The sequence below is a fragment of the Fukomys damarensis genome, unplaced genomic scaffold, assembly GCF_012274545.1.
Source record: "Fukomys damarensis isolate Sample0158 unplaced genomic scaffold, DMR_v1.0_HiC HiC_scaffold_11, whole genome shotgun sequence".
In the NCBI taxonomy this organism is placed as follows: domain Eukaryota; kingdom Metazoa; phylum Chordata; class Mammalia; order Rodentia; family Bathyergidae; genus Fukomys; species Fukomys damarensis.
In genome coordinates, this window is record NW_022900923.1 from 15,901,480 (window position 1) to 15,927,485 (window position 26,006).

At 37.5% G+C, this 26,006-nt stretch overlaps 1 protein-coding gene and 1 long non-coding RNA gene across 11 annotated transcripts in view; one reads left to right on the forward strand and one right to left on the reverse strand.

Moving 5' to 3' along the window:
• The window catches only part of LOC104870180, a 51,097-nt gene extending 35,134 nt beyond the window's left edge, over nucleotides 1-15,963 (reverse strand). For 3 of the 4 annotated variants that reach the window (XR_782464.2, XR_004516628.1, XR_782462.2), the window contains exon 1: nucleotides 15,343-15,850. This is a non-coding gene — a long non-coding RNA (uncharacterized LOC104870180). The other variant, XR_782463.2, reaches the window with a different exon arrangement.
• Nucleotides 1-26,006, forward strand: part of Dnm3 (dynamin 3) — a 531,047-nt gene that overhangs the window by 302,691 nt on the left and 202,350 nt on the right. The gene's annotated exons all lie outside the window — the stretch shown is intronic.

The following is a 26,006-nucleotide window of genomic DNA, read 5'->3' on the forward strand; positions in this document are numbered from 1 at the left end:
TTTTTTTTTTTTTTTTTTTTTTTTTGTAATAGGGATCGAACTCAGGACCTTGAGCTTGCAAGGCAGGAACAGTGCCATTGAGCTAAATTCCTGGCCCCTAACTCCCACTTCTGTATAACTTAAAGTTTCTAAGAAAAGTATGTGTATAGAAATAGTTATAGAGATACACATATTGAAATTGGGCTATGTTTGATCATTTTTGTATTTTTTTTCCTAGTCTTATTTAATTCTAGATCTATTTTCCCAGCTTAGTTTTGGGACTGTGGATTCAATAAGTTTTTAGGTATAGACAGTAAGTATTGAGTGACCACAATGAGAGAAGCACATTTTTATGTCTTATCTTTTAATCATCACAATAATTTTGTCAAAGTAGATCTTATCACTTTTTTGAACAAATAAACTAAGGCTGAGAAGTTAGATAGCTTTTTATCCGAGTGATATGTAGCAGGGATTTGAATCTATGTGTAGAGCCCAACCATTAGCAGACAATGAGCTCAGTCAATGAAGATTGATTTGCTCAGATAAATCATAACTGTATCTGTAAATATGTTTCAAATATTTTGTCCTAAGAGTTAAACTGGTGTTGCTTTTGAAGCGGAGTTGTCTTTTGTTACTGAACCCCTCATGTCTAACTTTAGCATGAACGCATGGGAAGTTTTTCAGGTAGAAATCAGTCTAGTCTATGTGGATTTGTTTCCACAACTCCAAATAGTCTCAAAAATCAGTAAATTACTTTATGTAAAGAATAAGCTATTTTTTTGAACTTTGGCTTCTCAATATAGAACCATGGGTAGATTAAAAGATGGTTACTATTTCCAATCCAGTATTTGCTTGTGTCTTATGGCTTACTATTTGTTTTGATCTTTTTTTGTCTTCCTCATTTGGTCCTCACAATCACCCTGATATTATTTACCTCATTTTACAGAAGAAGAAACTGAGACTAATGTACAGTGTATGATTTTCTCATCAGCCTTCAAATGTATCTGCACAGAAAAGATTCTAATAGATAAACTAAGTCTGAGTGGACCCAGTGCCATAACGATATTATTTCTTGTATAACTAGGATTTTGCTGCTACATTGTAGTTTGATTTAAATAAAATTCCCATTATAGAGCACATTTGAAGAAAAACAGGAGATTATAAGACTTCTCTTCTTCTTTGTTGTGCTGGGTGAGCATACCATTATTCAAACCCTAATTACTTCCCAGTGGTCAATATGTTTCCAATAGCTGTGTGTGTGTGTGTGTGTGTGTGTGGTTTTTTTTTTTTTTTTTTTGTCTATATAAAGGGTGACAGTAGAAGCTGCAGTTTGTGTCTCGTAGTGATGTCACCAGTCACAGCTGTGCACAGAAACTTCTCCTCCCCTGCTTTCTTACTTTGGTGTGTGGTATTTACTTGTGAAAATGTCTCAGCATCTTACGGTTTGTGTCATAGTTGTGAGATAATGCAAAATAACATGAAATGAGAATAAGCTGTCTGGTTACCAATAATGAAAAAAAAATGTTTCTTCTTTCATCAGGCAGCATTTACTGAGCTCTTACCAAGTGCACCCACTTTGCTGGATTCTGGGGAACATGGCTCTTGCCGCACTGGGTGGATAAGCTAGACTACAAGATCTAAATATCAGGGCAAGCAGCATCAAGTTTCATTGTCTATGTAATTTCAAAAGCCTAGTAGATGTCTCAAAATATAGTTTAAAGCAATGATCCTTTTCCACCACTTCTAAGATTGTTTCTTGGCAAAGATGATTTTAAATGTTGGCGTGTTTCTAGGAGAAAGAATGCAAACTGTTGACATGTCTCAAAATGATCAGACAAAAACAAGGAATATAAATGTCCAGCCCTGGATCTTCCCTTCTACCTCTTGGTAAATCCTTTTCTTTGCATGAAAACACACACATAAAACACACTCAGACACAGGCACACACATTTTGTCCATAGAGCACACGTAAAGATTATACTACTTTCTTTATGTACAGTGTCAGTGCCACAAAATTAAACAGAAATGAACTGTGTGACTCTGCTTTCCTTTTTAAAAAAATGTGAGTGCATTTCTCTACAGAGTTGTTTTGGAGCTGTCTTGCTGCTAAAGTGGTGCCCAGCTCCAGACCTGCAGACTGCTGACACACAATTAATCTCACAAATTTATGAATGCCAAAGCATGGAGCAAAATGAAAACAACTGGGGGAATGTTTAAGGGAAATAATTGGACTGTATCCAGATGTGCATGTGTAAAACATCACTCCTTAACTCCTCCCCTGTATCCTGTCTGAAAACAGGATTTTTTTTTTCAAAAATAAACTGGAGTTATTTGAAAGAAGTTGTGGTCTCTGACTAAAACTGAATAAGCAAATCCAGGTTGGTTATAATTCTGTATGTTCCTGGTGTCTTTGTTTCTTAATTAACTCTTTGGGTGCCGATGAGTCTCTCTGCCTTATGGCTGTTCTCAGAGTCGCCACAACTGTGGGCGCTCCATTTAAAGGTAGCATGAATGAGTTTGAAGGATGAGTGCTGATTTCCTTGAGTTTTGGTTGTCATGAACTATAACTTTTGACTACTAGAAAGGGGCAACATTAACTTGTCAGTGTGGAGGAAGTCACTGAGATGAGGAGTGAAATCTAGACAAGGGGAGAAAGGAATGTGAGAACATTTTATGGATTTTTAAAAAAAGTAGTTATAGACCAGTCAAGGAGAGACAGAGAGAGAGGAGAGAGGGAGAGAGAGAGAGAGAGAGAGATGAGAGAGAGAGAGAGAGAGAGAGAGAGAGAGAGAGAGAGAGAGAGAGAGAGAGAGAGAGATCTTAAGCTTCCTTCATTAGATAAAGCACAAAAATGGAGATAATAATGTTGACCTTGTATATATGAAATTAATTTCAGATCTGACATCATTAAGCTGTGAGAAACTGAAAGATGGAATACTCTGAACAAAAACTTTTGTAAGTTAATGTTCAACCCTCACATATACCTTAAATGATGCCAGAAGGGAAGGAAAAACATATTTTCTCCCTTAAATACCAAGAAATGTTTCCTCAAAAACAAGACAACCAGCTGGGGATTTAGCTTAGTGGTGCCACCACCTGCCTCAGAAGCACAAGGTCCCAAGTTCAATCCCTGGTACCAAACAAAAAAAAAAAAGAAAAAGAAAAAGGAAATAAACAAAAAACAAAAAAACCCAGAAAAAAACAAGACAACCAAATCCAACAATAAATCCAGCTAATTTCAATCAAGTTTTTTTCCCATAGATCTGCTTTTCTCTTTATATAAGAACAAAATGAAGGTGAAATTAAATTGCAATGAACCTGCTTAAATTTCCTTACCAATGAGAGCAGCATATGAAGGCCTCCTTGTCTGTGTGCCCCTCCCTCCACGCTGCCTGCACTGACTGCCCTTGGGAATTGGGGTTCTGAGATTCATGAACAGAGTCCTTAAACTGGATTTCTGTTTTTATTCAGAGAGAGGACAGGAAAGTAGAAAAATTGAACATGGATCTTTTATTATATTTAAGGGAGGTTTAAGGACCCCAATCTTCTGTATTTCTGCAGTTGGAGGCAGATTTCTGTTAAAGAACTTCGGTATTGGAACACTGTCAGCACTGCATTTTGAGGCTAAGCACTGACTATCTAGTGTCATTCAAATAGTGTAGGTACTTATTTAATTTAAAGCTTGATGTTATTACAATAACAGTATAGTTTCCATCAATGATAGGAATTATCCCACTTTCTTAGTTCCTGTAGCAAGGACTGATAAAAGAATTATTATTATTTTTTTTTACCAGAAAGGAACTGGATGGGGAAAAATATTGCCTTATGCCAGTGCCAAGGGTCAGGGGATGGATGGATCCAGAGAAGGAAAGGGGGTGAGAAGATCATATCTTTAAATAGCAGCACGTGTGCGCACACACACACACACACACACACACACACACACCTTCCCTCTACAACTCCTCTCTTCCCTTCTATGTCACCTCCATATACTATCTGACAGTGATATGTTTCAGTTCGCTAGTTTGGGTTTCAAATACTAGTGATTTCTGAGAAAGTTAAGTATATTTGTTTAATACATCTTATGAATATACAATTTCCTGATATTGCAAATAATTCTACATTACCCAAGGTTCTTTTTTCAAATACAGTTCCTGTAAGTTAAAAATTTTGACATCATAAGTGGCAAATAAATACTAAGAACTATTTGTGTGGCAGTTTAAGGGCAGTATAGTGATTCTGAATTTCAAAATTGAAATACAGTGAAACATTATGGACTTTTAAAGGAAGGATGTGCTTGGTATGCTGGGTGATAAATGCATCCGTTGCTTAAAATTATTGCCAGTTACTTGATAAAAATCAGCAATGTAGCAAGAGCTACTATTACTCAACCCAATAACCACCATAAGTATGATAGCAAAGTCTGGGATCATGGCTCAGTTGTACCACTTACTAACAGTCTGACTTTTAAATTAGTTGCTTCACTTCAGCCTGTTTCACTTGGCAGGACATGAAGGTCATTCTGTTTATTTTACGCCTCTCTATCCTTGTTCACAATGTTCCATACACATCCCCACCACTCTGCTCCTGCTCTCATCTTCTGCATCTGAAAAAACTCACCTTTATCTATGCTTTTATAGAACGTAGATCCTTTCCTTGTTTCATACTTTGCAAGCCAGCCCCAGGGCCCACTGATCCCATGCTAAAATATACATCGAGCCCACTGCCTTCTCTGTCCACAGCCACAAGCCTGGTGTGAGCTATGTTCGTGGGAGCAGTGCCCTTTCCCTGTCCACCCTCTGATTTCAGCTTTTTCCCTCGGGCCGTCTCACCTGCTGTTCCCAGGTGTTCTGAAAGAATAAATCGATCTTGTTATTCTCTTGCTTCAAACCTGTTGGAAGCCATGGATGCATTTATGATATGACGTAAAGTCTTTAGTTTGACCCTTGACACCCAGCTCCTTTCCCATTATTCCTTTGAGAAAAGCTCCCTTCCCACTCCAAGGCCTATAACCTTGCTGCTCCAGGATTCAACATAAAATGAAACATAAAGAAGTTTTCCTGACTTTCTCTTCTAGTCAGAAATCATACTTCTCCTGTTTTACTTTGTTGTGGCATCTTCTTGTTTTCTCCTGATTCACTTATCCCAGGATATGATGACCTATTTATTAACTATCTGTTCCTGAATGTAAGACCCAGGAGCCCAGGAGTTTTATTCCTGCTGTTCCCTGCTGACTCCACGGAGACCAGCATATTGCCTGGCATGCAGGAAAGGTTCTTGAATGGTGAGTGCTGCAAATGCAAAGCTAATCTCACCCCAACCTCTGGTCTCAGTGAGTGTACAGTCAGTGAGAGAGAAACATGAACAAGCATTACCTCGAGTCATTTGAGAAATGACTCAGACAATCAAGGACAACAATGTGTGCTTCAAGAAGTCATAGGAAAGCAGTATCATGACTTAAGAATTTCTCAGCTCTAGAGACATTAATTCTGCAGGACATTATTACTACTGGAATTTATTTGTGTGTATCCATGTGCATATAAAATTTTGACCTAGATGGTTTTGTGTGAGAGAAAACCATGTTCTCAGCACAGAATGCCCTTGCAAAGGTTGAAACTCCTTTGCTGCGCGCAAGGAGAGATATCATCATCTAATGTGGATAAGATGTAGCTACCAATCAGTACAAAGAAGGTGAATAGTGAGCAGGCAACATGTGTAGCTCAGTGAAATCTTTATAAATGCTCGCCTTCCAGGATGTTAAGGACCACTAAGAACTCAAACCATCACAAGCATACTGATGTAGGACGTAGATAGGTAATCCAAATTCAGCATCAGAACTCTGAATTATTAAACAAGAAATTTGACAAAACAAATGTGGTAAATGTGATTACATTTCCAGCCATTTCCATGCTGTTGCTTTCCCAAGACAGACACTCATTTTGTAACATAAAACCCATGTGGCCAAGGTACAGGAGTTTGTCTGTAGTTGAGAAGATAGTGATTGAAAAATAGGAAGTTAGAATGAATTTCATTTAAAAGAGGAGAAATTTTCATTCTCCCTTCTAAATCCTTTCATTGCCCTCCAGCCAGTCATCAGCAGCATGAGGGAGAGCGCATGGTCATAACCCTGAACGTCTCTCCAGGTTAGGCAGTGAGGCCTTTCCTCCCCTTTGAAAAAAAGTGTTGTTTCTCTTAGATGTGGCTCCCTTTTTTGTATTTTCTTTAAAAAAGAAATTCTGGAAGTTGTATATTCAGAAGTGAGAATGGAGAAGAAATCATCCTAGAAGTTGCTGAATATGTACTGGATATATGCTGTGGGTTTCATCCTATGTGCATTCTCCTTGCTGACTCCTTCTCCCTATTTTACAAATGCAGAATCCAAATCTCAGATGAGCTCAGTAGCTGTCTGAAATCTCTTTGAAGTGAAGGAACTGTGGAGCTGAGACGTGATTCCTCGGGGGGTCTTGCCTGCAAATCCCATATTCTTTCCTTTCCGTAACCCAGAGCTTACAGTAAATTCATGGAATGAGTTCTTCTTAACAGTCAAGCATCAGAACAGCAGAAGAACCCTAAGCATCTGGAATAGAAATAGAGATGATGAAAGAGGAACAAGGGAGGGAACTGAGAGGGGAGAAACTTTGTCAGTCCATTCAAGAAGTCAGGTCTCTGCCGTTACCTTGGCTCTGTAGAACAGCAGGTTTTACTTCCTACCTCTAGGGGCTTTGATGGACTCTGAGGACCAGAATGAAATTACAGAAAGCTCCCAGTGCCTCCTGCTTGATCTGCAACAGTGATGGGACAGAAAGAGGCCTCCTCACTGTGTGAATACCTAATACTGGTGACTACAAGTACAATTAGACTGTTTAATGTTCCTGTTTGTGTTTCTTCCCATTTTATTTTCTCATTGGGAAATAAAGTTGAAAAAAAGGGGTAAAATAAGGAGAGCAGAAGACCAAGGAAATTGAGGCTTGGTTTTTAAACAGATCCATTTTAATATATAAGATGAACTGTGGGCTTAAAACACACTTTGGAAAGCATTGTGGGTGGGGCGTGTCTGCAACAGAGCTTCACCTAATTCATTCTATATGCTTGGCAGAGGAAAGACTGAAATAAGAGCCAAATTCCAAAGGGTCTCTAAGGGAAGCAAGGTCACACTGAATTCAGAATATATAGCAATCTGGCCTGAACAAGGAGTTTTTAATGTGCTTGTTCACTTAAGAATCATTCTTCTACAATTCTGTAATTGTTTAGTCATTTAGTGAGGTTCTATTGTAAAAGTGTGGCAATACTGTTTTAAAGATAAGAGAGACGACTAAAAAATGTAATCAAGTTAACCAGGTTGATTTGAAGACTGGTTTTGAAACTGGAAATAAAATAATGTGGAAGGGGTTATTGATTAGTTCCACTCTGAGATAAGCTCGTAGAAATATTTTAGGAAACATACTTGATGTTTTGTGTGTGTGAGGAATTTGGCCCATCCTTAAAGAGAAAATTGTTCTTTAATTCCAAACAGTCTTATTATAAACAGTTGTTAAATTTTATATTGTTGTTTAGTTGGCTTTGCTGTTGAAAAAACTTCTTTTGCAAGGTGAAAAGGCAAAACACACACACACACACACACGCGCGCGCGCGCGCGCACACACTCACACACAGGAGAACAAGACACGAAAAGTTGGAAATCAGGAATTATAATAAAAATAGAAGTAAGCAGAACTGTCATTTCAGTTTATTTTTTGGGAAGATCTTCCAGAGTTTAGGGGACGACAGAATATCTTTTGGGTGCTTAGGGTCCAAAAGGGAGTGAGGATTGCAAAAACTTTTGAAGTTGTTTTTGCTCTCAACCAACTTTACCTCAAAGTGCAGAGTGCATAAGAGTGAATTTAAATGTCGGTTACAGATTCCAAGAAATGTGAAGATGTAAACCAAAAAGATAACATGACATAGAGAGCTGAGCAAGGGTTTGGGGATGTGGACTCTGCTGTTGGCCTGGTGTCCATCCGTTCTTGCATTCATTCAACTTTGTTGTGATGAAATACAGTTTTTATTGGCTTGAGCACCTGAACGTAATACTAACTGCAAATAGAATGGAATATATTTTCTTCCACTTTTTCCCCCTGGAAAATAATATGTGACAATGCCTCCTCTCCCTTTATGAAGATGGTATGTGGGGTTAGCCATTGCTGAGAGGTCTGGGATGTCGGCATTTGCCTCTTCTGATCTGCAGGTGGAGACCTCTGGTTTATCTAAGGGACTTTTTGCCCTACAGTGATGGCCAGTCCAGCTGAAGGAATCAGAATCACCTGTTGAGTTTTGAGGGCATCCTTTGCTAACCCTAAACTGTGCGCCATTAAACCTGTTGTCTTTGAACCTTTTAGAGTCATATAACTAGTTAAAGAACATCAAAAACTGATGGACCTTTTCCTTGGGGAATTGTATGCACTCACCCAGTGCTTTCCGCAGGTTCTCTGGCAACCTAGGATGGTTCAGGATCATGACTATAAACCTTAGCTCTGCAGGGTTTGTGTACCAAAGCGTTGAACCTTCCAGGTCCCTCTTCTAAGTGAGAAGGTGTTCCCCTTGGCGTCCATCTTCGTGATGAAGAGGAAGTACCTGTGCAGGATAATTTATTCTCTTATTCCTCCCCATCTGTGGCTCTTCTTTCATCAGGCAGAGATGTAGAGGAACAAGAGATACCTCACGAGTTGATGTCACTGTTTATTCTAAGGTTAGGTCTTAGGGTTATTTTTTGTTTGTTTGTTTTTGTTTTTTGCATGAAAGGAGTGTAATTGCTGGATTGTGCGGTAAGTCTATGTTTAGTTTTGTCAGAAACTGCCCAACTGTCTTCAGAAATGACTGTACCATTTTTCATTCCCACCAGCAATGGAATTGAGTTCCTATAGCTTTATATCCTAGCCTTCGATGGTGTCAGGTTTTTTAGATTTTAGCCATTCAAACAGGCATGTAGTTGTATCCCAGTTTTGTTTTAATTTATAATTCTCTAATAGCTTATAATATTGAGTTCTATTCACATACATATTTTCCACCTCTATTATCTTCTTTATGAGATAATTTTCAGATCTTTACCCCATTTTTAAATTGGGACATTTAATTCTTTCATGGATTATGATTCTTTTTCGTGTTGTGTCTGAAAACATCACTAAACCCAAGTTTACCTGGATTTTCTCCTTGGCTATTTTATAAAATTTACTTATAGTGTTGTGTATTATGTCTGAGTCTATGATCCACTTGGAGTTAATTTCTGAGAAAAGTATAAGATTGGTGTACAAAGGTATCTTACTTTTTTGGCATATGAATGTATATCCCTTTCAGCACATTTGCTAATTTTTGTGAAAAGTGTAAAGGTCAATGTATAAATCCAGCTTTCGCTCTCTCTCTCTCTCTCTCTCTCTCTCTCTTGGCATATGGATATATGTTTCTTTCAGCACATTTGTTGAAAAGACTAACCTTTCTCCACTGAATTTTTTTTTTGTTTCTTTGTCAAATATCAGTTAACTATACTTGTGTGGTCCATTTCTGGGTTATATATTTTGTTCCATTCGTCTGCTTCTGTCTGTTCCTTAATCAGTTCTAAACTCTTGTATTTACTATAGCTTCACAGTAAGACTTAAAGTCCTTCAGAACTGTGGTGGTTCTGAACTCTCCTACCTATGAACATAGACTCTCCATCTATTTAGGTCTTTGATTTATTTCATCAGTTTGATTTGTCTCATATACATCTGCACGCATTTTTTTAGATGTATACCTAAATATTTATTTTTTTGTTTTGGTGCTAATATAAATGATGTCATGATTTAAATTTCGAATTCAATGTATTAATTATTTGTATACAGGCAGGCAATGAACTTTTAGGTGTTAACCTCCTGTCTTATATCCTTGCTTTAATGACTTCTTAATTTCTGGAGATTTATGTTTTTGTCAGTTTTTAAAGATTTTCTAAATAGACAGTAATGTCTTCTGCAAAGACAGTTTTATTTATTTCTTTTGGATAATATACCTTTTATTTCCCTTTTTTTTTGTCTTTTATTAGCTAGGATTTCTAGTACGAGATTATTGAATAGTTGTAAGAGGCAACATTATTGCCTTATTTATCACCTTAGGGGAAAACATTTAGTTTTTCACCATTAAGTCTAATATTAGGCATAGACTTTTTTGGTAGATATTCATTATTGAGTTGAAGAAACTTCTCTATTCCTAGTTTTTGAGTTTTTATCATGAATAGACGCTGGATTTTGTTAGGTGCTTTTTCTGCATCTGTTGATATGTCATACAATGCTTTGTCTCCTTTTTAACTTTTGAGATGAAGGATGACATTAGTTTGTTTTCAAATGCTGAGGTGGCCTTGCATACCTGGAATAAATCCTGCATACTGTGGTGTATAGTTGTTTTTATGTGTTATTGGATGATGATTTGTTAATATTTTGTTGAGGATTTTTTGCATCTATGTTAATGAGTGATATTTAGTCATTAGTTCCTATTTTTTGCAATGCCTTTCAATTGGTTTTGATTTTAAAGTAATGCTGACCTCACAGAACCAGTTAAGAGGTATTCCTTTTGCTTCTGTCTTCTGGGAGAGATTGTAGAGAGCTGGTATAATTTCTTCCTTTAATATCAGAATCCATCACTAAAACCATATAGGCCTTGTGCTTTGCTTTTGAAGGCTATTATTGATTCAATTTATTTAATGTATATAGAAGTCTGTTCTATTTATTTCTCTTCTTGCAAGTTTGGTACCTTGTATCTATCAAAGGAATAGGTTCCACTGTACATTTAAACCACTTATTTACTTTTTATATGGCACATTTCATACTTTTATAACATAGTATGTATATATTTTTTTAAACCGTTAGCATTTTTCAACTAAGACTTAGCAAAGTGATTTGAATTTTGAATGAAATGAGCTGAACTTGAGACATATATCTGTCAGCACCACAACCATAAGAAGAATATGAGAATAGTATAAACCTTTTCACTTTTTTAAGGGACTAATCTACTAAATCCTTCCAAGTAATTTGGTTCTGTGGCCCATTTTAATATTGAACTATAGACAGTTTTTGTTTGACAGAGGCTAGTGATGGTAAATAAGAGAAATCTGAAGTTACAGAGGAGTGTAGTCCAAAATGATGATGCCTATCAGTGGAATAAGTATTGATAGCAAATAGGTATTGATATAAAAATGTGATTCACCCCTTTCTCAATTTCTAAAAAATATCTGTTGGATAAAACAGAACACACCTGAATAGACACAATAAGTGTATAACCTGGGTTCCACCAGGGTGAACTGATCATTAAAAATTACAAAACAGGAAGTTAGACTTATAATTTAAATTTCTGCTTCACTCTCAGCTATGATTAAATATTATGTTCAGGTCAAAGAGTGCTCTGGAAGGTCTCCTTAATCTCTGCTCTGATCTGCTAACTGCTATTGTGCAATCGAGGTACCTTGTGTTCCCCAAAGGATGAGCCACAAGCGGCTTTGTCCAGACCCTGTGTTTAGAATACTTGTGAGCCCTCAAGTGCTACATCCGCTGAGACGCGGTGTTGCATTTCAATGATGTGCTCAGACTCCTCTGGTCAGGGAAGCTGAAGCATAAACACTGTGCTGACAAGTCGGGTTGTGGAGCAGTCTTTGGTCAGTGATCTGACCAAGCAGGTTATTAGGGAATAACATTTTTGCAGCAACAGCAAGTTGTTTATGTGATATCTGATCCCAGACATGTAGCATGTGTTTAGCACTATATGAATCTATTTTTGAGATTTGTGATGATTACAATAAACAATCAAATTTCTCTGTGAAGTTGACTCATGTTATTTCTCATAGCATTTATACCATTATTTATCTGAGTTTCTCCTCTATAGCCTATAGTGTTTGCTTTTATATAACAGGGTGTTTTAAAATATATAATACAAGGAAATTAGCATGCAACTTAAAATGTTTAGTCTCAGTATTTAATTAAATAGTAGTGTGTTGTATGGGTTGGTACCAGAATAAAATGTGTATAATTCTTTGTTTACAAGTCCATATGGCATAAAAGGCAACTTCTGATATATACCTGATTGCTAAATTGGTTATTTATGTTGTGTGTGATATTTGCAATGCTGTATAACAAATTTGGCTCTTGAATTTCGTCAGTATAATTTGGATAGAACTATGTGCCACATTTTTTGAACAATAAAGATCTATGATATCTTTCAAGTAGGATGCCTTGTACCCATTTTGTTACCATTAAACACATGGTTTAGTAATAATAAGTATTTTTGAAAGAAGCTAATTGAATTGTATTTTGTACACCAAATTTTAAGTGCATATGACTCGAGCATTTCTCCTTTCTATCATAAGTGCAATTGTATTCTTCCTCCATATATCTCAAAAAGAGACTGTAACCCTCCCATATAATTGGCTCATAACATATTTTTATCCTTCTACATGCTGAGACTTTGTTGTCAAGAAAAGGATTTTCTTAACAGTGTGCAGCATCTCCCAGTACTATGGTACATTCTGACAAGGACCATGTGTGCTGTCTTTATCTCATATGATTGAGTCGTGCTGAGGAAACAATATAATAGCCGTAATGAATCTATTTTAAAATTTAAAATAGGAATTTGTGTTTGTTGTTCTTATTATTTTATTGTTTTTAGTGATGTTGTTTCTGCTAGCATTTAGCTATTTTGCAGAAAATATACACAACTGATAGATAAACAGTATATTATTTGTTCTTAAGAAGAATACACCTAGTAATGTTAATACAAGACTGAAAGGAAGCATTCCTAAAATGGCAGTGACCTCAGGTTAACTATTTCCTGTATTTTCAGACTTAAATTCTGTTCAGTGTGGTAGAATCAAATTTCTTCTTCCCCTCTGGAGTAACTTGCAGGCCTCTGAAATTCAGACCATCACAAACTCACGGCAAATTACTGGGTTTATTTTCACCTTCTCCTCTATGCCCAGCAAGCCTGTTGTTCTCCTGCATGCCTTACCTTCATTAATGATACAATTCTCCCACATTGCACTGCTTCAGATTGCTACGAATGTATCATTTTTCTTCTAAATGCCCTTTATTCAGCTCATCTTCAAATCTTGATGGTTCTTACTTTCTCAAATGCAGCCCCTCCTCTCACTCCTCCGCTTCTAGTCACATTCTTACCATAATTTCTCTGAAGAATTAAAAAAAATCTCCTAAACTTTCCACCCTTCACCCCACATCCGGATTCTAAACACACAAACGTGATCATGTGTCTTCTGAGTCAAACATTCTACGTTACATAGAGCAGATTTGTTTACAAATTGCAGGTTGTAAACAATTCGTGAGGAGTAAGTTCAAATTTGTGAATTGCATTGGTCTTTTTAAAGACAGCAGAAAGAAAAGAGCACATTTTAAGGTATTACTCTGTGAAACTGTCCTACTTGCATTTGACTGTACAAATGTCCATGTATTTCTGTGTTGTTTCATGATGTAAAATGTATTTGTGACCATGGGTTATAGTCATGAAAGCTAGAGAGGTATCAGTAAAGATAAAATTGAAACTGCCTATCAGGACATGCAGCACCTCTAGCTACTTTCTCCAAGAAGCCTTTCTCTATTTCCACTTAAGGAACTCACTACATTTCCCTTGTGTGAACTTCTCCTTTATACGTGCTAGTTTCTCAATGAAACAAGCAGTTCTCAGACATTTTGGTTTCAGAATCTCTTTAAACTCTTAAAAGGTATTGAATGATTCTAAAGAGCCTTTGGTCTTAGATGTTAAAAGGAAGAGTTTTAAAAAAATATTTAGTTTGCTGGGCTGGAGATATAGCTCAGTGATGGTACACTTGCCTAGCAAGCCCACTCCCTGGACTCAATCTCCAGTAACAACAACAACAACAAAAGTATTTAATTTCTTAATAAAAATAAACCCATTATATGTTCTAAGTAACATTTTTCTGAAAAATAACTATTTTTTAAAAAATTAGAAGAGTGAAATTTCTTTTTATTTTTGACAATTTTAAAAATAGAAGATAGATTTTCATTTCTGCCTTTGTATTTAGTCCATGGTGATGTGTTTTAGTTGAAAGAGATAAAAAAATTAAACATTTAACAAATACGTAATTGGAAAGTGATTGAGCATTTTGATAACCTTTTCAAATAAATGCGTAGGCATTCTTTTTCTTTAATATTACACCAAAACTCAACAAGTGGGAGTTTCTTAAAGGTGAGTGGCAAACTTCGGGAAATTCTGATTTTCACTTAAAATCTATAATTTTGTGTTGGTAACCAGTACCATCTGTTCTTTGCCTTGACATGTCACAGAACTGAATTGAGGGTTCACAGAATGGTATGTGACACATTTAAGCAACTAGTTTGTCAATGATTAAAGGTGGCACTCCTGGAAAAGAGCACAACTCAAGCACTTCAGCACTTTTTTCCATGAAGCGTACACTGAACTTACTCAGTAAAAAGGCAAATATGAAATAGTCTCTATGGGCCTCACATGTAGGCCCCCTGAACAGATCTTGCTGGCTCCCAGGGGAATGTGGCCCATACAACTAACTTCCATGAACACATATTCTGCTTAGAGAAACTTGTATTTAGACTTAAAGATTAGGCTCAAATGCTATGTACTGTATTTTGTGAAGCCTCCTCAGGTTGATTTGTCTCTCCTTTCTGAGGTCCTGTTTATTAAAGCCCTCCTCGTATTTCTCCTTGTCTGTTGGGTGCTCCTAGTAGAGGCTGAATCTTATTTCTCTGCCTCCCCCAAATGCACCCAGGTTTGTTAAGGAGCAGAAACCTGTTCATTTTTGTTCCATATCCTCGGTTTTGTTTTTTTCCCCACAAGCATACAATGAGTTCAAGGAGAATAATTACTGCCTCCATTTTTCAGAGTAAGCAATATTTTGTTAACATTTCTCTAAAGCTAATTACACAAGCATCAGGAATACTGACATGATGGTTTAAGATTCTAGTACTTTGTTTTGATATTGGTTTCATTAGACTGATGCAGAAAATAGCAAGTGGATAATTCCTTTGTCACTTTTTGCTCCAAATCTTGATATAGGTCAAGGAACCATTTTAGAGATATCTACCCTAACTGAAGATCTTATTGGACTGACAAATTTTGTATTAAATAATTTTGATGGAACCTTATTTGAATATTTTATGCCTTCATTTCGTTCATGTTTTCGGATGTATTTATTTAGCATTTAATGTGCACCAGGTTCTCAGGATACAAAAGGATTTCAGCATTTATCTTAGACATTTGGATTCAGGCATGTTAGGGGATGCAAAGTGTCTTAGTTACCCTCCTTGTTGTTAAGACAAAATACCCAACAACCACAAGTTAAAGAAGGAAAGGTTTATTTTAGCTTACAGTTTGTAGAGGTTTCAGTTCATAGTCTGTTGGTTCCAAGACTGGGTGGCATTGCAGAGGGGAATCACAGAGAAGAAGCTGTCCATGGCAGGGTAGGGAGGAAAAAAATGAAGTGCAAGCAGCAGCAGCAAGCCTCCCTTTCCTTTTTATCCCATCCAAACTGCAAACTTTTTGGGTGATACCACCCACACCTATGGTGGGCTTTCCATTACCCACCCTCAGAACTATGATAAACCAGTTAGTGAACTAATCCAGTATTGCGCACCCTTAATCCCAGTGACAGACCTTTGAGCAGCATTTACCCTCCCTAGATCCAGTCATTTCTGAAAAGCACCACCTATGAGCACATGAGGCTTTGGAGGGACATCTAGATACAAACCATAACACAAAGTATGTATTTTTTGAAGTATAATATATCTTCTACATTTATTTCCATTTCAAGTTATGTAGTAACATTTCTAAGTGTAGTTTTATGCAGAAATTGAAAAAAAATAATCCATGCTGTCCAGAAAACTTACCATTAGTTTACTGAAGAGGTAGACCAAGTGCAAACGTGTTCATAAAATCCCAATTGAGAATTTTAATTGAGAGTAGCTCAGCTATATACACTTGCAGTTCTTTTCCAAGGTTGAGGGGGTGGAGACCAAATATATTGTTTGTTTTTGGTACCGGCAGTTGAACTCTGGACCTTGCACTTGCAAGATAAGTGGTGGAACCACTGAGCTAAATCCCTGTCCTGGCCTGAGGCCAAATATAATGAAGGCTACAAGGTAGTGTTGCTCTTTCCAAAGTCAGTTTCCTGTATTGTTATCTATATCATATGTTGCTTATGGGATCGTTAATTTTATCTGTCAATTTAGTCAAGCCACTATACTGAGATATTTAGTCAAATATCAATCAAAATGTCACTACAAAGGTATTTAGATAAAATTAACGTTTAAATAAGTAGCCTTAAAGCAAATTACTTTCCATAATGAGGGTAGAACTTGTTCAATCAGTTGGAGGCTTATGCTGAGTTTCCCTTAGAAGAAAGAGTTATGTCTCTAGACTGCTTCCAAACACAAACTACAACATCCTTTCTTCTAGGGTCTCTAGATTTCTGGCCTATCATTAAGATTTTGGATTTACGAATCTCTGTAATCACATAAGGCAGTTCCTTAAAATATAATTTTCCCTGTGTGCAGATCCTACTGGAGTTGTCTTTGGAGAATGCTGACTAGTACAACTAGTTTGCAAATGTGTATGGTCTTACCTTGATCTAAAGGACAAGATGCATCTCCCTACTCCTTGACGTTCCTGGTCCTAGGCTCACAGAAGTTGTAGTAATGTAACATTGTAGGGGGGTCACAGCACAGATTTCAAAACACTTGCACATTTGTGCTTGATCGACCATTTCTGTAGAAGAATTCAGAAGTAACATGAACTATACATTCAGGAAGAAAAGCAAACATGTTGAGCTACGTGGACCCAGATAGGAAGGAAGAGACTGGTAAAAGAAGTAACAAAATAGAGAAAAGAGAGAAGACTCTGGGAGCAGCTAAACCAAGGCTTCCCCTTAGATATTTATGTGAAGTCCTAACCTTCATTACTGCAGAATGTTACTACATTTAGAGACAGAGGCTTTAAAGAGTCAATTAAGTAAAAATAATGCCACTAGGATGGGCCCTGATCCAGTTTGACTGGTGTCCTTATAAGAAGGGGAAATTTGAACCTAAAAAGAGACTCAGGGGCCTCATTTATAGGGGAAAGATCATGTGGGGACACAGCAAGAAGGCAGCTTCTGTAACCAAACAGGGAGGCCTCAAAAAAAAAAAAAAAAATCAAAACTGGCAACACTGCTTTTAGTCTTTTATTCTCCAAAATTGTGAGAAAATACACTTTTGCTGTTGAAGTACTTTATGGTGGCCCCATAGAATAACACGGTTCTCAACAGCAAACATTGGTTACTTCTCAATGTTTCTTAGGGCTGGTTGCGATTTTGTTGTATTGGACATTTCTATTCAGCTAGAGGCCAAGTCAACCCCAAGAACTGCCTGGAATAGCATAGACTGGCTGTCCTCTGTCTGGTTTAAGAGAGACCCGGGCAATGATTGCTTTGGTGCTAATGCAGGAAGGGAACTTTTCTTTCTTCCCAAGAGCCCTCTAGCAGTGTTTACTTCTTTGTCTGTGAGTGTTTCTGCCTCAGTCTGTGGTGATCCACAACTCCATAAAACTCTTGTCATCCTATCTTAGTCTGCTTTCCATTGCTATAACAGAACACCTGACACTGGTATTTGTAAAGAATAGAGGTTGTTTTGCCTCTTGGTTCTTGAGGTTGGGAAATCCAAGAGCATGGAGCCAGCATCCGCTCAGCTTCTGGTAAAGGCCTCATGCTACTTCAACTTGTGCCAAAAAGCAGAAAAGAAAGCAGGTTCCTGCAAGAATGAGAAAATACACAGGGCTTATTTTATAAGAACTCTCTCAAAGTTGCCAATTCAGCTTTGAAAGAAATGCATTAATCCCAAGTAATCTTGTAAACACATCGCATTGGCGATCAAATTTCAACATTTCAGAGGAGAGAAACCATGTTCAAGGTTTAGCACAGCTCATACAACTGCAAGCCACACATTATAGGACATTTCAAACAGCTCAGGTATTTTCTAGCCAAATATATCCAGGCTGCTTATTATTATTATTACTTAAAGAATGCAGGTAATGATGCCTGGGTTTAAATGGGTAAATAAATTTGTTTTCCATTCTAATGATAATATTTTAATCGACACCTGTCCGTAGTATTCCCCCTTATCTGCAGGGGATATATTGGAAGACATCCAGTGTACACCTGAAACCACAAATATCCTATAGGTGCGATAGAAGACTGTGATGAATGTTTAAGTTTTTAAAAAATTATTATAGTAAAAGCCATATTGCCATTAGTCCTCTTCGAAATATACCCACCCCCTGCAAGGAAAACCACTTCAAACACACATATCCCGTTGTTCTTGTCACTTTCTGAAGCCATTCTGGAAGTCCTTCTCTATGAGTGTCTCTAGTTGTGCCGCCCTGGCTGCCTTCACTTCCTGAATCAGTTCAAAATGTTTACCTTTCACAGTCATTTTCACTCTGGGGAAGATCCACAGGTCTCACAGTGCCAGATTGGGTGAACAAAGTGGTTGAGGACACACTGTAGTATTTTTACGAGCCTTGCTTTTCCATGGGATGACAGTCAGCAACAACATTCACCGTATTTTTTATCACACTCCCTAAAGTCACTTGCTAGAGAGGACATTCAGAACTACTTCAGAAAGTGGCAAGAACACTGGACTAAGTGTGGTAGAAGTGAGGAGGAGTGCACTGAGGGACCTTACTGGCAATGTGTCTTTTACTGCAATAATTTTTGAAAAAATTAAGCACTCAGGATATATTTTGCTAAGACTTTTCATACTGTTTTTCTCCTTTACATATATATCTGAGATAAAATCTAATTTAGCCACAGTAAGAGAGTCATCAGTGAAAGCAAATAAAACACTTATAGCAATACGTTGTAATACAAGTTGTGTGGATGTCATTTTCTTCTGTCTCAAAATGCCTGAGTGTAGTGTGCCTATCTTTCTTCTTATGATGTGAGATGACATGATGCTTATGTGATAAGAAGTGACGTGAATGACGTAGGCATGGTGATGATGTAGTGTTGGCTGCTACATGAGAGTTTCCTGAGGCAGGCGTGACAATAGTGTGACAGTCGATCTGATAGCCAAGAGGGCTCACCAGTAAATAACGGGTAGATAGCATATATAGCATGGATACACTGGACAGGAACAAGATTCATGTCTCAGGCAAGCAGGGTGGAGTGATAGACTGCAGAATCTCATCACGTTATTTCTGGAATTTTCCATTGCATATTTTTGGACTGTGGTCGACTGTATATAACTAAAAGCATGGAGAGTGAAACCGTGGTTGAGACAGGACTACTGGAGTGTTCACTGGGCCGAGCACCATTCATTGTAGCCTCTGTTGATGTTAACTTAGAATTATTTTGATGCAGGACTACCTATTTCATTCTTGGTATAAAAATGTGAGTTAGGTAAGGCAGGTATCGTTCCCATTTTCCAGAGGAGAAAACTGAGGCTTAGAAAAGCTTTATATTTTTCTGTTTCCTTCTTGGTAAATGGCAAATGTGGAAGCAAAATCCAGTTCTTTAGATTTTTAAATTAGTAATTTTTCCAAACCACTTCTCTTGTAAATGACATCAGATATCTATATGTGCATATTTTCATATATACATATATATCTATATATCTTTAAATACATGAAATGAAGAGTGAGAGAGCATACCTTTCTTTCCCTCTTTATGTTCCATACAGAGAAATGACAGAAAATATTATTTGCCCCCGCAAAGGACTGTAACTTTCAGCCCTTGCAGAAGGACGGGGAGTAAGGAAGGGAGTCCAAGGGGCACAGTGTTCCTCACTCCAGAAGCTGTGTGGAGTGGGGGACAGGAGGGAGCTGAGTTGCTGTGTAAGATGCCTGAAAAGCAAAACTGGAATATCGAGCCAATAAAAGAATAATAATGTTTAAAGTTACATCTGAACTAATATGCAAGATGTAATGTGAAACAAAAGGACTAGGAAACGCTTCATTTTCACTTATTTTTTCATTTGTAGGATAACTTAGATTTATAGAAGACAAACTATGTCCAAAAAGAAAGTTATGCCTTTGAGACCGAGGAAGCAGATGACATGTGTCTGTGGATACTCCACGGCCCCAGCGTACATCAGCATGTCCTCTAAGATATAAACTGTGTCAGTTTCTGCATTCAGATTTCATTCCTGACCACAGCAGAAGCCGCACATAAATTTAGAGCTCAAAAGGATAGAGAAGAACATGGTCAAGAGCACTTTTTAAATCTAGTGATTTCAGCTACCCACTTCCCCCAAGGCATAATTTGTGAACAAATTCAAAAGTGCTTTTGCAACAAAATGGAATGGAGTAAACAGAGACACATTTTGTTTTCAAAAATTAAAAAACACGATCTTTATTCCTTTCAGTGATTTCAGTATCAGAGGTAGGACAGAATTGCCCACACATAAGGACGCTTAGGAAGCGCCGTATTGTTTCCTTTCAATGTACCAATAAACTTAATGGAAAAAAAAAAAAGAACGTTATTGCTTAACCAATACCTCCACGAATTAATTAAAGCTCCCGGGCGAAAAAAACCAAAGGGGAAACCTTTCTTATTATTGTTACTCCATAATTACTAGAATTTTGTGTAACCTAGGTAACTCAGCTGAGAAACAAAATCCAGCTGAAAGTGAACCTTAAAATGTTTTCCTTTTACACTTTTGTTAAGGCCCAGAGCAGGTTCCCTGTCGCACCGAGATCCCTCCTGCGTGTCTGGAAAAAGTCTTCTAGTCTAGGAGGTATTCCAACATATGTGCAATGACCATTACCATGGGTGTGAACTTCTTAATGCATTTTTCAGAAATTCCCACCACGATGAAATTGATTACTGCCTGAAAGGATGTTTTCCTTTTCAAAACAGCAAGCAGCTAGAATATGCCTTTCTTGTGTTTTATCACATCCTTCCCTATCTCCTGCGAACTGGATGGGACTGGGGAAAGTAACCACTTTGAGTTTGATGTACAATGTCTGGATGCAAACACTTTTTAAAAAATCGATGGGTTGGGTGAGTGGAGAGGAAAAGTTCTGTATCTCTGAAGGTTATGCACATAATACTGTATGCTGATCACTAATACTTGAGTTTCAGTTTTCCTGCGATAGAACCTGATGGGAGTTCAGAGAACAAGTGTGAAGAAATGTTTTTTCATGGACGGGTAGATGTTAAAAAGAGAGTGGAAGCAGGAGCGCTCTTAATCTGTCGGCCTTCTCGAGGTATATTTATGAGGGTAGAAGAGGGGCCAGAGGACTTCTTAGTTTTTTGTATTCCAGATAAAATTGTTCAAGTTCTTCAATGCTTCCTACTCACTGAGCTGTAGTAAAGGAATGGATTTGTAGCTGACAGGCAATAATTTGGTTTTATTCACCAAATGCAAATTATCGCAGCAGAACAATTCCAGACTCCTCGACGCAATGTCACATAGAAAAAGTCCATAAAGCAGAGAAAGAAAAGTAGAGGGAAGATATTACAGAGTAAAGGAACTACAGAAGGGATATCAAGTGGGACATTTCTCATTCTGCTTCCGTAACAATTTCCATATTCTTGCTGGAAGTGGAAAGGAGTTCAGTGCCTGGTGTTAATCACACCTCAGCGAGACAGAGAGTTGTGACCAGTCGTTGCTGCTGGCAGATTCCTGATGTGGAGTTGGACGAGCCAATTGTCAGAAGTTCTGAAGTTAGAAATAGAAACTGACGTATGGCTTTTGCTGTTGTACTGTCCCAGAGCGTTGTTTCATATAACAGAAAATAGCTTTGCGGCAATATTAACCTCTTCCTTATCTTTCTCTTCTCATTTGTGAGTGTAACATTTCCTGAGCATTTCATGCCTCATGTGTGTGGGTGATGAAATTCTCACTCATGTGGTACTTGGGGTTCCACAGGAGGATGAGGAGGAGGAGGAGTGGGACCCAGTCTAGGGAGCCCTAGCCTTTTATTCTACATTGTATAAGGGACTAAAAAGCCCACACCTGTAAACCCAACACTCTGAGCGGCTAAGGTAGGAAGATTGCAAATTTGAGGTAGCCCTGGGCAATTTAGCAAGTTATTGAGACCCTGTCTCGAAATGAAAAATACAGTAAACTAGAGCTAGGAATGTAGCTCAGTGGTTAAATCCCTAATACCACACTCTGTCCCACAAAAGAGCCTTTCACTTATGGCCTTGGAGATTCTTTATTCAACACCAAAACTGATTTTAGTCTCTTAGCAGGGATGATCAGGTAATTACTTTTAATGACAAGCACATGATTCAGAAGCAAAACTAGGAACAGCAAAGGGTGGAAGATCTCCATTTGTACGGGGCCCAGACCTTGTGACATGGCCTCCCTCCCCTCCGCAACCACACATCGTTTCTTTTTTTTTTTTTTCCCCTCATTGAGTTTATTGATACTTTTTAGGTACACAGTAAGTACAGTTACATTCATCATCGGGATCTTGCACCTTTACATGACAGGTCTTGGTTCTCATTTTTTCCCCTTGTCCCTGCCCTCACATCATTTCTTAATGAATCATACATTTTAGCATTGGAACAAACCTCAGCGATCTTATAGTCAATCATCCCACCCGCCTGTAGGAAAAGGAACAGGAGGAGTAGGAAGGTTAACTAAATTGTCAAAGGTCAAAGCTGCCCCGATGAGGAAAATTTGAATCTCAAAAAAAAAGAGAGTTTCAGCCAATAAAGTCCAGTGTTCTTTCTTGTCATCCCACACACTATCCCTTCCAGGTAACATACCCTCCTCCCAGTGATGAGAGAGCAGCACCCCTCCCACACCCAGGGAAGGGACACATTCTACTTTAGAAAGGGCCCAGCATGCCACCAGAGGTGCTGCAGAACCGGCCATGCCGATCTTCACTCTGCACCGGCTTTGGAAACAATCTTTCTATAGAGACCACATTGACACAGTTTACTAAAAGGTTAGGAAAAGGCATTTGTGATGCTAGTTTTGTTCTGTTTCTTGATCTGGGAGCTGGTAATGGGAACATTCAGTTTATGGAAATTCAGTGAGCTGTTTCTAGATATTTTAGTAAAAAGCTAAACAAAATTATAGAACAAATTCCAGCACTCTGGGAAGCTGAGACAGGAGGATCTCAAGTTCAAGCTCACACTAGACAAGTTAATGGCTTAGTGAGAGCCCATCTGAAAAATTAAAATGACAAACAAAAATTAAAAAGGGCTGGGATGTAACTCACTGCAAAGGCACTGGGTTCAATCCCCTGTGCTGGAAAAAAAAAGTTATTGTCATTGTTAAGTAAAGCATGTTGGCATCAAAGAAATTAAATCCCTCAAGAAGTTATTTTGCAATCATGTTTTTAAAATTTAAAACAAAATTTTAAGTAAAAACAGCCATCCTTATTTGGCATGAACAGAGTTTTTACTGCAAATCAAATTTAATCTACTTCAGATAGGAAGTTTTTGGGATGCTAGATCCTTCCTTTCTGCTGTATATTTGCTGAAGAAATCATTTGAAAGCAAAAGCTATTAGATGCTTTTTACATCTTCACACAGTAAGAATTACTTTAAATTAACTCAAAGAATTTTTCTGATCTGCATTTGAACTTATATCTAAATACTTGAGAAGTCTGTTTCAGAATTTCATGGTAATCTGTTATAATTCATGTACTACAGGTACTTCTAGTTAATTGGCTCTGGAAGGCACAAATAGTACCAGAAGCAATGAATATTAAACAAGTTGTTTTGGCCAGAAAGGGTAGCAAGTCATGAGATAGTTGACACAGTTCTAGATTGCAAGTGAATTACCAGACAACAAATACTGATACAAAATTTTCTCATTAAAATGCATCAAATGCCAAACCAAGGAGTTTCAAAGCCATCGAGGCCCAAGGGGTGCCTGTAGGGAAAATATAAAGCTTACATTTTGCTCTTTTGGGAAATATGTTATTCTAGCTAATTACTATTATCAACAAAGGAAAGTTTATATACATATAAAATGTATACATACATTCATACTTCTTTGTACCCACCCACATAGGAGAGTACACACACACACACACACACACACACACACACATGCCACCAAAGCTATACTAGACACAATTAAATATGGTTGTGATAAGTCAGGAACATTTCATGACCTGCTTCATTGTTGGTTGTAGTGCACACTGGTGCAACAATTGTGGAAATCAATATGGAGATACCTCAAACAACTAGGATTAAAAGTCCCATTTGACCCAGCATTTCCTCTGCTGGGTATCTTCCCAAAAGAATGAAAAGTATCATACCATAGAGATACATGCTCAACCATGTTTATAGCAGCACAGTTTGTAATAGCTAATGCTTGGAAACAGCCCAATTGCCCCTCAACTGGAGACTGGATAAAGAAGACCTGAGTTGTTTTTTTTTTTTTTAATAAAATGGAGTACTACTCAACCATAAAGTATGAGAAACTAGAGACATTTATAGCTAAGTGGGTGCACATTGAGACCATACTCTTAAGTGAAATTAACAAGACACACATGTATAAATACCAAATAGTTTCTCTGGTGTGAAAAACTAAGTGTAAATAAAGATCAAAATGTGTAATTGATATTGTGTAATAGGAAGAAAAGGTCTAAAAGAGTAGAGGAAGTGGGAGGGGTAGAGGAAAGGGAAAAAGGGTAAAGAAAGTATTTGTGAAAAGGAAAAACATGGAAACAATGTCTTTGTAAATGGGGAATGGTGGAGGGAGGGCTGGGGAATGGGGATAAATAAGAGCCAAGATAAGTCATGTAAAGGTACAAGGTCCCAGTGATGAGTGTAACTGTATTGTGCACCTAGAATGTACCAATAATTTAATAAAAAAAAACTGTCAGGTTCAGGCTGGGATATAAATTCAAAAGTAAATGTATAACTGGATAGGTATAGATTGCTGAATAAATTAGTATTTATTAATTATTAAAATCAGCTATTCTTCTCAGTAGTAACAATGAGAGAGTTCCTGAAATCAGTGCAGTTGAAATTAGTCTTTTCTTGCTTTCTTTCCCCAGGTGCCAGTGAAGGGTATTTTGACTAGAGAAAGGCCCAATTAGACAAAAATGCAGAAAGAAGATCTATAGCAAAACATGCCAGAATGATTGATCCTTGAAAAACAGAGATTCATTTATGCTGAGATAAATTAATACTGTTAGGAAACAGATGCCAATTTCGTAAACCATATACAGGTACTTGGAAATTTTAAATGCAGGTACTTAACAAATATTAAATAAATGCCTTAAAGCTGAAGGTGAATGCTGATATATTTCAGTATTTGTTCCAGCTACAAAATCCTGGCTAATATGTGTAGACTCTCTTAGTAGTAATTGTTTTCCAGTAGATTGGGCAGGGATTACATCTATTAAAGTGTTGAAGAGTGGCTTCAATCCTGTTAGCTTTTAGAACATGAAAAGTAACAATGTTCTTCAGAAATGCTGCAGATAGGAACTTCTCTTGGGAGCATTACAAGCAGTACGTGCGTTTTCTACATGCACAGATCTCTATGAGCATTAAATAAGGCACCTTTGCTGAGGAATAGCATGACTTCTGAATGCACATGAACCCATGGAGGACGACGTAAGTTCAGGGAAGTTGTTGAGCACCAGTCTTTATTAAAGATGTGTGTTTTAGATTAAGAAGCAATCCAGAAGTTGAACCTCAAGGACACTTAATTTTACCGCAGCAAAATTTGGAAGATTAAAGAATGGATTAAATAAAACCAAATGGAATAGAGTAATTGTAAAAAAAAAGAAAGCAACATTTAAACAAGGGTAAAGGCGTACATTTTACCCTTCAAATCGTACATATCTACCAGTCGGACTCATATTCTTTTACTGGGTTTAGCAGTTCAAAGCTATGACTGCTTGGACACTACTTCATCAGAGGCCCCATCAAGAGAGCCACTGGTGCATCTTTGTGCCGTGGATGCTTGCTTTTAATTGTAAATATTTAACAGAATTGATTTTTCGTATAAAACCAGCTATTTTCTCTAAAACATATTATAATTCAATTAATAATTTATTATATATATATATATATATAT